General features: G+C 41.5%; 1 protein-coding gene across 1 annotated transcript in view; it reads right to left on the reverse strand.

Moving 5' to 3' along the window:
• The window catches only part of LOC127582521 (tyrosine-protein kinase ZAP-70), a 94,247-nt gene extending 83,848 nt beyond the window's left edge, over positions 1-10,399 (reverse strand). The window contains exon 1 of the mRNA XM_052037852.1: positions 10,238-10,399. The gene's annotated coding sequence lies outside the window, so the exon portion shown is untranslated. The remainder of the gene's footprint in view (positions 1-10,237) is intronic.
• Positions 10,400-11,736: the final 1,337 nt, after the last annotated feature.

An 11,736-nucleotide genomic window follows, 5' to 3' on the forward strand; every position in this document is an offset into this window, starting at 1 on the left:
CTGCATAAGCTGCAAAAGAGTCATAGATAACACAGCAGGGAAACAGGCCCTTCGGCCCAACTCGTCCATGCCGATCTTTGCCCATCTAAGCTGGTCCCATTTGCCTGCATTTGGCCCACATCCCTCTGAACCCTTCCTATCAATGTACCTGTCCAAGTGTCTTTTAAATGTTGTTATTGTACCTGCTTCAACTACCTTCTCTGACAGCTCATTCCATACACACCACCCTCTGTGTGAAGTTTTAAACCTTTTAAATCTTTCCCCTCTCACTTTAAATATATGCCCTCTAGTTTTTGATTCCCTTTCCTATCTATGTCCCTCATGATTTTATACACCTCTATAAGGTCACCCCTCAATCTCCTACACTCCAAGGAATAAAGACTTGGGCTGCTCAACGTCTCCCTATGTATAACCTGGTCCCTCGAGTCCTGACAACATCCTCGTAAATCATGATCATGCTCTGATGTTTCAGAGGGGGCATCTGCTGACTATTTCCACACAATCCTGCACCAGACAAAGCACCAATATGGAAAGCAAAGACACACCATCACTGCATATGTAACTCCCCCCCAGCAGCCCAGACCCTGACATGCTGTGGAATGCAGAGGTGTGAACTGCACATGGTGAGTCATCAAGCTGGAGTGACTTCAGTTAAGCTCGGGAGGCATTGGGGCTCTTCTACGCAAGGGAAGGTCACACGTCAATTCTGCTACAGGGGACTGAGATGATAATTTAACAGGGGGGTAAATTACTAATGAAGACAGATGAGGATGGATATGGAAATGTTTGCTGCATTGTCTAGCCTGCCAGATAATCTGCGAGGGAAGTCAAGGAGCGCATTGGAGCCCAGACCAACCTTTCAAAGCAGAGGGGTTGTAGAAACTCCACCACAGCAATGATGAGCAAACCATGTGGTGACAAGCGAGGACCGAGGTCTCAGCTGCAGTCGGTGCACAGGCAGCTGGGCCCAGATTCTCAGTGGAAGCTCAGAACATGGTAAAACAAGCGTGAACTGCTGTCTGCCACAAGCAGACTTTTGGCGTCATAATGCTGGATTCTTCTGTGAGCATGGGCCAGATTACTGGGCATCTAAATCTCCATCCTAGGGGAAGGTCCACAGGATTATTGGGCAAGAGTTTGTTGCTATTTCATTGGTGCTCCCACCACGGCCACTCCAAGGTGCCTGTCAGCCAGCCAGCTCTGATTGCTGCTGCTTGTGCTGAAGCAGAATATAACCAAACCAGGCGTTTTAGGTCCAGAATTCCTGGCCATTTGCTGCCTCCTCCACCACAGCCGAGCACCATTTACCAGCTTGGCTCTAGCCAGGTGTGTGCATCGCCTGGAATTAGTAACCTGGGAAAAGAACCTACAATGAAAGTCAAAAAGACTGCAAAAATATGAAATAAAGCTGCATGCTGGAAACACTCAGCAGGTCAGGCAGCATCTGTGGAGAGAAAAACAGTTAACATTTCAGGTCCAGAACCCTTCATCAGAAATATTGGAAGGCAGCCACAAAGGGTTTGCACAAATCTGATTACTTAATATTAGTCTAGGGAAATTTTAGAGATAAAATTAGCACAGTAAACAAATAATTGAAATACTTGCACCTTCAAGATTTTAATTTCATGTTTGTTCAAAAATAAACAAAAATCTGAGAGATTTCTTTTTCCTTCCTTTAGGAATTGTGCTGAATGTGTCACTCGTGTGGTCAGCGACAGGAGGAAACCAACATCTGAATAGATTCAGTGTTCAGATGTTACATATTCTGCTCTAACTCCATCTACAAGTTTGCAGATGATACCACCGTTGTAGGTCGTATCTCAAACAGCGATGAGTCGGAGTACAGGAAGGAGATAGAGAGCTTAGTGGAATGGTGTCATGACAACAACCTTTCCCTCAATGTCAACAAAACTAAAGAGCTGGTCATTGACTTCAGGAAAGGGGGCAGTGTACATGCACCTGTCTACATCAATGGTGCTGAGGTCGAGAGGGTTGAGAGCTTCAAGTTCCTGGGAGAGAACATCACCAACAACCTGTCCTGGGCAAACCACGTGGATGCCATGACCAAGAAAGCTCACCAGCGCCTCTATTTCCTCAGGAGGCTAAAGAAATTTGGTTTGTCCCCTTTGACTCTCACCAACTTTTACCGATGCACCATAGAAAGCATCCTATCTGGATGTATCACAGCTTGGTACAGCAACTGCTCTGCCCAAGACCGCAAGAAGCTGCAGAGAGTTGTGGACACAGCCCAGCGCATCACAGACACCAGTCTCCCCTCCTTGGACTCTGTCTTTAACTCTCGTTGTCTTGGTGAAGCAGCCAGCATAATCAAAGACCCCACCCACCCGGGACATTCTCTCTTCTCTACTCTCCCATCGGGTAGAAGATACAGGTGCCTGAGGGCACGTACCACCAGACTTAAGGACAGCTTCTACCCCACTGTGATAAGACTATTGAACAGTTCCCTTATACAATGAGATGGACTATGACCTCACGATCTACTTTGTTGTGACCTTGCACCTTATTGCACTGCACTTTCTTTGCAGCTGTGACACTTTACTCAGTACTGTTTTTTTTTACCTGTACTACATCAATGCACTCTGTACTAACTTGATGTAACTGCACTGTGTAATGAATTGACCTGTAAGATCGGTTTGTAAGACAAGTTTTTCACTGTACCTCGGTACAAGTGACAATAATAAACCAATACCAATACCAATATTTCATTATTCTCATTGTTGGGTCCTGGCTGTCACAGTGAGGTTATCATCCAGTGAGGATAACTCATTTCAACTAAAGTCACAAAGGAGCCTTCTTCTGGACCAACTACTTTCCTCCAAGCTCAAAGGGCTGTACTATTTGAGACTAGGAACTAAATTCAGTTCTTGACATAAGGATAAAGCTAATAGTTTCAGTCCATGTAGTAAGGGCTGCATTCAGAGACAAGACGGTAGATTTAAGTAGGTAGTCTATTTGGTAAGGGCTAGTAAAAAAAATTCTCAGCATGTTCGAAGTTTGTTGAAATCTTCACCAGAACTCAGATGTCTGCCTCATTGATGGAGCAACTAATAAGCAAATAACAAAAGTTATCCAGCTTCATTGCATTGACAATCTTTGACATGCTACTTTGGAATTATTCATTTTATACCGAGTTGGTGTTATTTCCTGATCATGAATGATCTCAAAGTTTCTTGTCTGGTGATGAATAGTCAATGATCAAGGTATTAGTCTCCAGAGGACCTGGTGTGATGTCACCTTTATGTCGATGGTCCTTGCAAGACATTGACGTGAAATCCTGGTAACTTGCCCCTTGGAACTCCAAAGCCACAGGCCCACAGTGTGACAGCACTGCATGAAGGAGTGCATGACTGGTTGGGTGCAAAGATAGTGGTTTGGAAGCGAATCTCTGGACTATGAGGCAGACACTGAGAGCAAGTCCAGAGAAGGCCTCCCTTCATTGTTTGCTGCCATCCTCCTCTCCTCCTCCACCTCCTCCTGCTCCAGATCCTGCTGCTCTAGCTGCTGTACAGGAGGCAAGGGGTGTCTTCTGAAGGAGAAGATTGCGCAGCACACATCGATGGATTATGAAGTACAAGACCTTCCCTAAAGGGAACTGAAAAATACCCTCTAATCTATCAGGGCACCGGACAGTCACTCTGTAGATCCCAGTGGTACTCTCCGTTGTGGCCCTGTGATTCCGATTGTAATGGCACTCTGAGTTTGGCCAGAAACACGGTTTTGGGTGAGAAGCCGAGGAAGGACACAACAGCCCTTGTCACCAAAGAGTTAACTATCCACCCAGCACTGCGGCATCATGACAGGTCCCCTAGACCGCCTGAGGAAGAAAGAATGATGCATTCTTCCCTCATGGCATTCACCATGAGTTTCTGCTCACAGTCACACACAGGCAGACGTTGAGTGAGTTGTAATATTCTTAAACCTCTTTCATCTGAGCAGAGAGTAGTAGTGACTTTCCTAATTCAGCAGAGTGAGAATAAATCAGGGGCCACTGCCTGATACAATCTGAAGACCGAGAAGTACAGACTGAAGGTGAGCACCACCTCGACAAGCAGCCTACAGAAAGTGACAGATGTCGTAGAGTCAAAGGGTTATACAGCATGGAAACAGGTCCTTCGGACCAAGCCGTCTTTGCCAACCTAGGTGCCTTCCTGAGCTAGTCCCATTTGGCCCATATCCCTCTAAACCTTTTCTATCCATGTACATGTCTAAACATTCATCACCGTTGATTCTAAAATGCAAAACTTCCGCTATATTTCTCTTCCAAGAGCTGGATGTGGGTTCAGGGCTCTGGGTAAGCCATTACAACATTGACTCTCCGAGCAAGGGACCTTCCTTCCCTCCCCTTCCAGGCTCCTCCTTGTCTCCAGGCTTGCTGCCTTGCTGTTGATCATACTGTAATCCCAAAAACCACCAATAAAATACACTTTGTTTTGGGAAGAACTGGGTGGCTTCACTTGGGAATGTTGTCATGACTCCCGAATCACCTCCTAAACACTCACTAACAAAATCTGCTTGATTGATTGACCCTTTAAATAGATTCAATGCAAGGCTTGGCCTTGCTGTAACGATTTGCCTTTTTATGAGACTCCTACGCTGTGTGTTGAATGTATCTGCTCCTCAGAAGGCACCCTCCAACTGAGAGTTGCACGTGGGCTGGTGTCACCAGTATGTGCTCCACCTGCTCCATGTGAAGCTGCAGAGAGTGGTGGACTCAGCCTAATACATCACAGGCACATCCCTCCCACCATCAAAAGTATCTACAGGAGGTGCTGCTGCAAGAAGGCAAAATCTATCATCAAAGATCCCCACCATCCAGGCCGTGACATCTTTTCGTAGCTACCATCAGGCAGGAGGTGCAGAAGCCTGAAGTCCCACACCACCAAGTTCAAGAACAGCTACTTCCCGTCAACTATCTGGTTATTGAACCACCCTGCACAACCCTAACTCTACCTCAGCATAGCAACACTATGACCACTTTGCACTAAAATAGACTTTCTTGTTTAATTTTGCATAATTATTCAATTTGGTTTTTTTTGTGAATGTTGTGTCTCTAACACTATGTACTTGTGAGGTTGCTACAAGTAAATTTTTTCATTGCACTTGTACACACATGCATATGACAATAAACTCGACTATGACTTTGAATGCGTATCATGTGCACGGGGATAAAGACAGAAAATGCTGGAAACACTCAGCATCTGTGGAAAGAGAAGCAGAGTTAACATTTCAGGACAAACAGAGTATCTCTGTTTCTCTCTCTACAGGCACTGCCTGACCTGCTGAGTGTTTCCAGCATTTTCTGTTCTTTCAGATTTCCAGCACCTGCAGTTTTTTGACATTCCCGTGTATGGAGATACCTGAGTGAAGTCTGAAATTTCCATTTAGCTCGATTCTTACAATTTCGTTTGTTGGCAGGTGGTATTTGATTTAGTATGACAAATCATGTAAATAGGAAGCAGTATGTGACTGAATTTCTGATGTAACTGATCATTGGCTTGGAATGACTGGGATATGGGCCAATCACAGGCAAATGGGACTAGCTCAGATATCTTGGTTGGCATGGAGGAGATGAGCCGAGGGCCTGTGCCTGTGTTGTATTACTCAGTGACTCTAAAAATGCACTGAGGAGATACAGATAGAGATGATATGAAAATGCCCAGAGACGTTAGGGATAGATGCAGCAGGAAGACTCTCTCTGAGTGAAAGAATCATAAGAACTATAGTATTTATTGGGTTAAACTGATGTTCCAAATACCAAAAAAACATGTTAACAGCGTGCAGAATAATTTTCATCAAATTGCGTAACTGGGGGCACAAACTTCTGTGACTATGGTTTGCAGATACCAACGTACAATATTTCGTGGTCACAAATAAGATGTAGCTGAGTGGAAAATGCGTTCCACAATGATAAAATTGATAGTTAAGGGTATGGCACCTGTCTAAGGCTAAGTAACACAAAATAACTTTTTGACAAAACAGTGATTAAGGATTTAGTCAGATAAAACAAGGAAGATTTAAGCTGTACTTTTTGTAAAAACAGCAGGCACTTGTGAAACAAGATGAAATTTTAAAACAAGGTGAAGATATCTAAATCATTGTTTTTATTGAAGTATATTTGATCTCTAAAAATAATGGAAGTTTAAACCAGCACCTCTTTGAAGGACCTATTCTGGTATCTTTACTGTTTTGCCAGTATAACACCGATCTGGATTAGGTGGCAGTTAAACAGACAGCAGGTGATGTCTTGTACCTGGATTTCAGGCACAAGATGGGAACAAATATATTTTCAAGTTCTGGACTCATTCTTTGTACGTCTTGGGCGGACACATAAAATGGGTTTCAAACTTAACTATTTTGGAGGCCAAAAGCATGTTGGAGGACCCCGGTATAAAATTTGTTCCCCATCAGTGGGGCAGCTGTTGGACCTTCAGTGACCCCCTTCTGCCACAATCTACAGGCAAGGATTAATTCTTAAAAAATAATCTTTTTATCAAGCACAAGGAACTGGAGAGACCCCCAGCCCCAGAGTCTACCTCCCCTCTCCACTCTCAAAATATCTACAATTCCTTTGTCTCCACAGATGCTGCCTGACCCGCTGAGTTCCTCCAGCAGATTGTTTTTTGCTCCAGATTCCAGTATCTGCCGTCTCCTGTCTCCTCATACCCATTACCTTGGCAACCTTGCTTCTCAGTTGCCCAATCCAATCATCATACATCAGCACTGACTGAGAGATAGTGCAGGACAACAGTACATTCAAAACTGACCAGTTTGATTAAACAAATAATCTCCAGAGATGTCACTATTGTCCACAAGGTTTTCTGTTTCTATTCTTCTGGCAGACCAGCTACTGGGAATGCTCGGCATTTCTGGGCTGGGAATGTGCTGAACACAACCGTACTGTGCACTTCCCCCCGCTGCACTAACCCTGCCACTGCACTGACTTGTTGCAGCGGCATGGATCCTAAGGCCACACCAGCATGGCTGTTCCATGAAGCAGATTGCGCTCAGGCATTGCCAGCTGTGGACATGCTGCCCTGACGGCCTTCGGTCGGCTTGTGCTGTCAGCAGGCCTCATTGTTTTCAAATGTTCCAAGCAGATATTTAGAAACAGATGAAAAAAAAGCAATAAAAAATTAAAAGTAATAAATACTTAGAACCCAATTAACTGATGTAACTTAGTAAAACCATTTGTGTGTATCAAACTGAAATGAAAAAACAAATCATTTATCTTAGCTTCCTAATGAAGGTTGAATAGATCGTCACCAATGGCTATCCCAGGCAGAGGGGCTGGATACGAAGTGCACCTGCACCTCAGCTCTGATCATTACAGAACAACCCTGAACTCAGTGTCTGCGTCTAAATTCCACCATGCCCAGTACTTTAAGCAGAACTTCTACATCCCACCAGCAAGCCATCAGTGCAAAGCGACCCAATGACTTTGTCAGACTTCCTGATTTTCATGACAGCATTCCCTTTCTTCACCCACTATTAATCAAAAACAGGCCCTTCCCAGGTTACGGTCACCCGACTTATATACAGCTCATACTGACAACAGTGCTTTTGGGATGGATTTGCCCGTCACTGTGGGGCTGTAGGCATCTTCTGCCATGTGGGAACTTGATTCACGGTGATATATGAATGGTTGAGTTAAACACCCTGGTTTAAGTACACATTGCCTATGGCTGGCCTGTGTTTTTTTATATATATAAATTCCAGCAGCCACATTTCTGACCTGACCTCAAGAACAAAAACCTGTCGTAACCTGGGGAGGACTTGTATTATTGACTGTGATCTTGGGAGAAACTTTACTGGATTAATAAGTGTAAAGATTTCACTGAATTAAGATTTAACAACTAAAATCATTTTCCATGTTGCAAACAATAAGATGATAAAGAGAAAAAGATTAAAATTAGATACATAATTATAAATATAGTGCAGCTAATCATAAAGATATATTTCACTGCTTATCACATTTAAGCTGACACATCAATGCACTGCCAAGGAAATGCCCCCTTGTCCAAAGTGTCAAGTTTTGGATGAGACATAATGTGCTGCCTGTATATCTGTTCAAGTGAAGATAAAAGATTGCATAACTCTATTCAAATAACATGCTTCTTATTGTTTTGTCTTATATTCATTTCTCGATTAATTCCAAAAATACCAAGTAATTCATCATTTATTTAATTCACAATCTGTGAAACTCTGATGTGTGCAACTGGTGGCTGAGTAAACTGACCAGTAACCACTTGGTGATTCACATATACTAATAACTCTACTGCAAAGATAGTTCATGACAGTAAACAATTTTGGGATATCCTGAAGATGTAAACAGTCCTATACAACAGCAAATGTTCTCTTTCCTTTTTATTGCTTTTTTCATTTTTTTTATTTTTAATTGGTTTTGCCACTTCAAAACAAATGGTTTTTAAATGACATTACAAATGATCAATATCTATTTATGGTTAAAGAATTAATCATTGCGAACCATCATCAATAAATTTAATGAATCTCTCCAAATATTAACCCTTGTCGACATCTACCTAGTTTATAACTGCTACCAAGGGAGGTACAGAATTTTACACAACATAATGTTACATAAAGACATAAGGGGTTCAGGTTTTAAGCAATAACAGTCAGCCTTTGTAACATTGTAGTTCATCACTCAGAACTAATTGCTCAGGCTATGTTTCCAGAAAATAGTTCCTGGTTTTTCAATGTAACTTTTTGAAAGGTATCAATGAAACCTCCGGAGAACTTGTGCCAGTATTTGCCATTTCTTCAGGTACTCTCTTGACATCCTTCCAATGTTGCATTGGGAAATTTGGGACAACTCCCTGAAAATTTCAGAGGCTTCTGGGCAGGTACTTGAATGCGCAGAGCATAGAGGGATGTGGAATTAGTGCAGGCAAGTGGGATTAGTATAGATAAGCATTATGGTTGGCATAGACACAGTGGGCTGAAGGGCCTGTTTCTATGCTGTACAACTAAATCGATTGCTCTGTTCAAAGCATTCTCTCTAATCAGTGCTTTATTTATAACTTCATGACAATGCAAGTAGAAAACCCTACTTTCAGTTAACTATAAGAAAAGCCATGAAAAACTCACAAGAATTCCTTTAAAAAAATAGTTCACGGTAATCTAAATTTATACTGCATGACGTCCTCCCAAGTATGATAGATTTCAGCATGAGTGCGCTTCGGAAGCAAAGCAATAGTTAATGTTTGTTCTTTCTTTCTCATATTCTTGTTACTTACGTCAGTCAGGCAGTTCTTCCAGGTCCTAGTTAATGTGTAATGCATGCAACCTTGAGTATAAGGATGCATGAGATCAAAGGAATATTGTCTCTTTCAGTCATACAAATTTACATCAGGCCTTTATCATTAATCAAAATCTACAATGAAAGGGTTACTTAAAATTATATACAAAGTTTAAAGAAAATGCATTAGGTTTAATTTTTTTCATTGTATATTTTTCCAATATTTTTCACTTTACAACAACATTAGGTTAATGGGCTAATCGGATAAAATCTCATCCTCCTGTGATAAAAGGGTTCCTGCACACATAAGAAGAATGTTCACCATAACAGAACTGACAAAATTCTGCAAAGTTATTTCTGAAAATTACTCAAATTGTTTCTTAAATAGTAACATGCAGTTCAGAACCAGGAAAAACAACAGAACTCAAACGGTAAGTGAACCACTCTCTGAGATCAAATGATTTTGATCAGTTAAGATATTTAATAATATATGATTAAATGGGCACCTGTTTATACACATTCTTGAATTCATTTAAAGTCACGGTATGATTAGTGCACTAAAATTCTTCTCAAAGGCTTTCAATTCTATTTAAGATTTTGGTCTCAAGACGAACTTTGTTACGGTTTCATTGTGCTGATTTGCTATACTCCATATAATTTTCTTATTTGATTTCGACCTACAAATAAATCATCCATGAAAGCACTAAGAGAGGCTAAATCATACATTTAGCTTTTCCCAGCCAAGTCTTGTTCTTGCTTTAAAATGGTTGAACGTTGAAATAATGTTACATTGCATTTAACTTTGCTTCCTTGCATTAATTAAAGCTTTGAGAATATTGGTGAGTTGTTAGTTTACAACAGACCTGCAGTATTTGTTGGCATTATGTAGCACAACACAAACAAAGCTATGAAAATATTTAAACAATGTTTTATCATCACATAGTGTTTATAAAATCTTACCTTCTGTATTGTTGAGACTTTACGTCATTTACAAGGCGAACTTATTTTCTGTGAACACTTTCCGTTGTCCTCAAATCAATAGAAAGGCAATTTTTCCAAGACTAGTTAATAGTGAAAAAATATTCTCTTAGATGTGACAAGGGAAAGAAGTTATCAACTAAAGTAAATTTATTCAGCCATAATCAGCTAAATCTGCTGTAAAAAGTGAGTGCAGAGGTTACGTTGCGGAACTTGTAGGCAGATAGAAGGAGTATCAGTTTCTCGGAACTGTGACCTATATCCGCACTGCAGTACTATCAAATGTACTGAATATGTTCCATATTTATTAACATGACAAAATATCATAATCATGCTTGCACATTATCAATGATATGCATGTTTCTCAGGCTAGAGTGCATGTATACATCAAATTTAACACCATTTCCAAGTAGCTTCCACTTAGTACAATTACTTCAGGCAGATGTTAAAACCCAACTCCAAATGGAGAGAGAGTCCCTACAGCTAAGCTTCAGTATGTTTGATTCTGTATCAGGTTGAATCATTGTGAATAAAAGCTGCATTTGCACTGAAACTTCTGTGATGATATTATAGTTATAACATTTTTATTGTAGATGTAGATTTGTATGATCTGATTTTGGAACATAAGAAACAGGAGCAGAAGTAGGCCAACCGGGCCCTCAAACCTGCTCACCATTCAATAAAACCACATAAACACCGTTTTCCTGCTCTCTCTCCATTCCCATTGGCACCCCTGAAGTCAATCTCCACCTTGAACACATTCAATGACTCCATTCCCACAGATCTCTGAACTCCAGAGATTCATGCTCCTCCCTGAGAAAAGAATCCCTCCTCACTGAGTCTGAAATGTGCAACTTCTTGTTCTGAAACTATGCCCCCTAGTTCTGGATGCCCTCGCATGGGGAAACATTCTCTCAGCACCCACTTGTCAATTCCCCTCAAAATCATAAGATCACGTCTCATTCTTCCATAGTACAGGCCCAACCTGCTCAACCTTTCTTTAGATATCAACCCCTTTATCCCAGGAACCAAGCTAGTGAACCTCGTCTGTGCTGCCTCCAATGCAAACATATCCTTCTTTTAGTATAGTGACTAACAGAGTCACAGTACTCCAGATGCAGTCTTACCACAACTCTGTAAAGTTGCATCAAAAGTTCCCTACCTTTGTACTTCATATCCCTTACATTCCACTGGAAATAAAAAATGTGGGAAACACTCAGCAGGTCAGGCACCATCAGTGGGAAAAGAAACAGAGTTAACATTCCAGGCTGAAGATCCTTCATGAAAATTAGGAAAGTGAGAAAACAAGTTAGTTTTAATTACAGAGAGGATGAAAGAGGGATGGATAGAATGGAGGGAATAGCTCTGAAAGGGTGAGGCTATGGTTGTCAAAGTGATCCCTGGTTGATAAATTAGTGAGGGAGGTCAGAAAGAGAGAAAAACCAAAGGGACATATTAAAGCTGTGAAATGCAGGTCAGAG

Source organism: Pristis pectinata, chromosome 24, assembly GCF_009764475.1.
Source record: "Pristis pectinata isolate sPriPec2 chromosome 24, sPriPec2.1.pri, whole genome shotgun sequence".
Taxonomy (NCBI): domain Eukaryota; kingdom Metazoa; phylum Chordata; class Chondrichthyes; order Rhinopristiformes; family Pristidae; genus Pristis; species Pristis pectinata.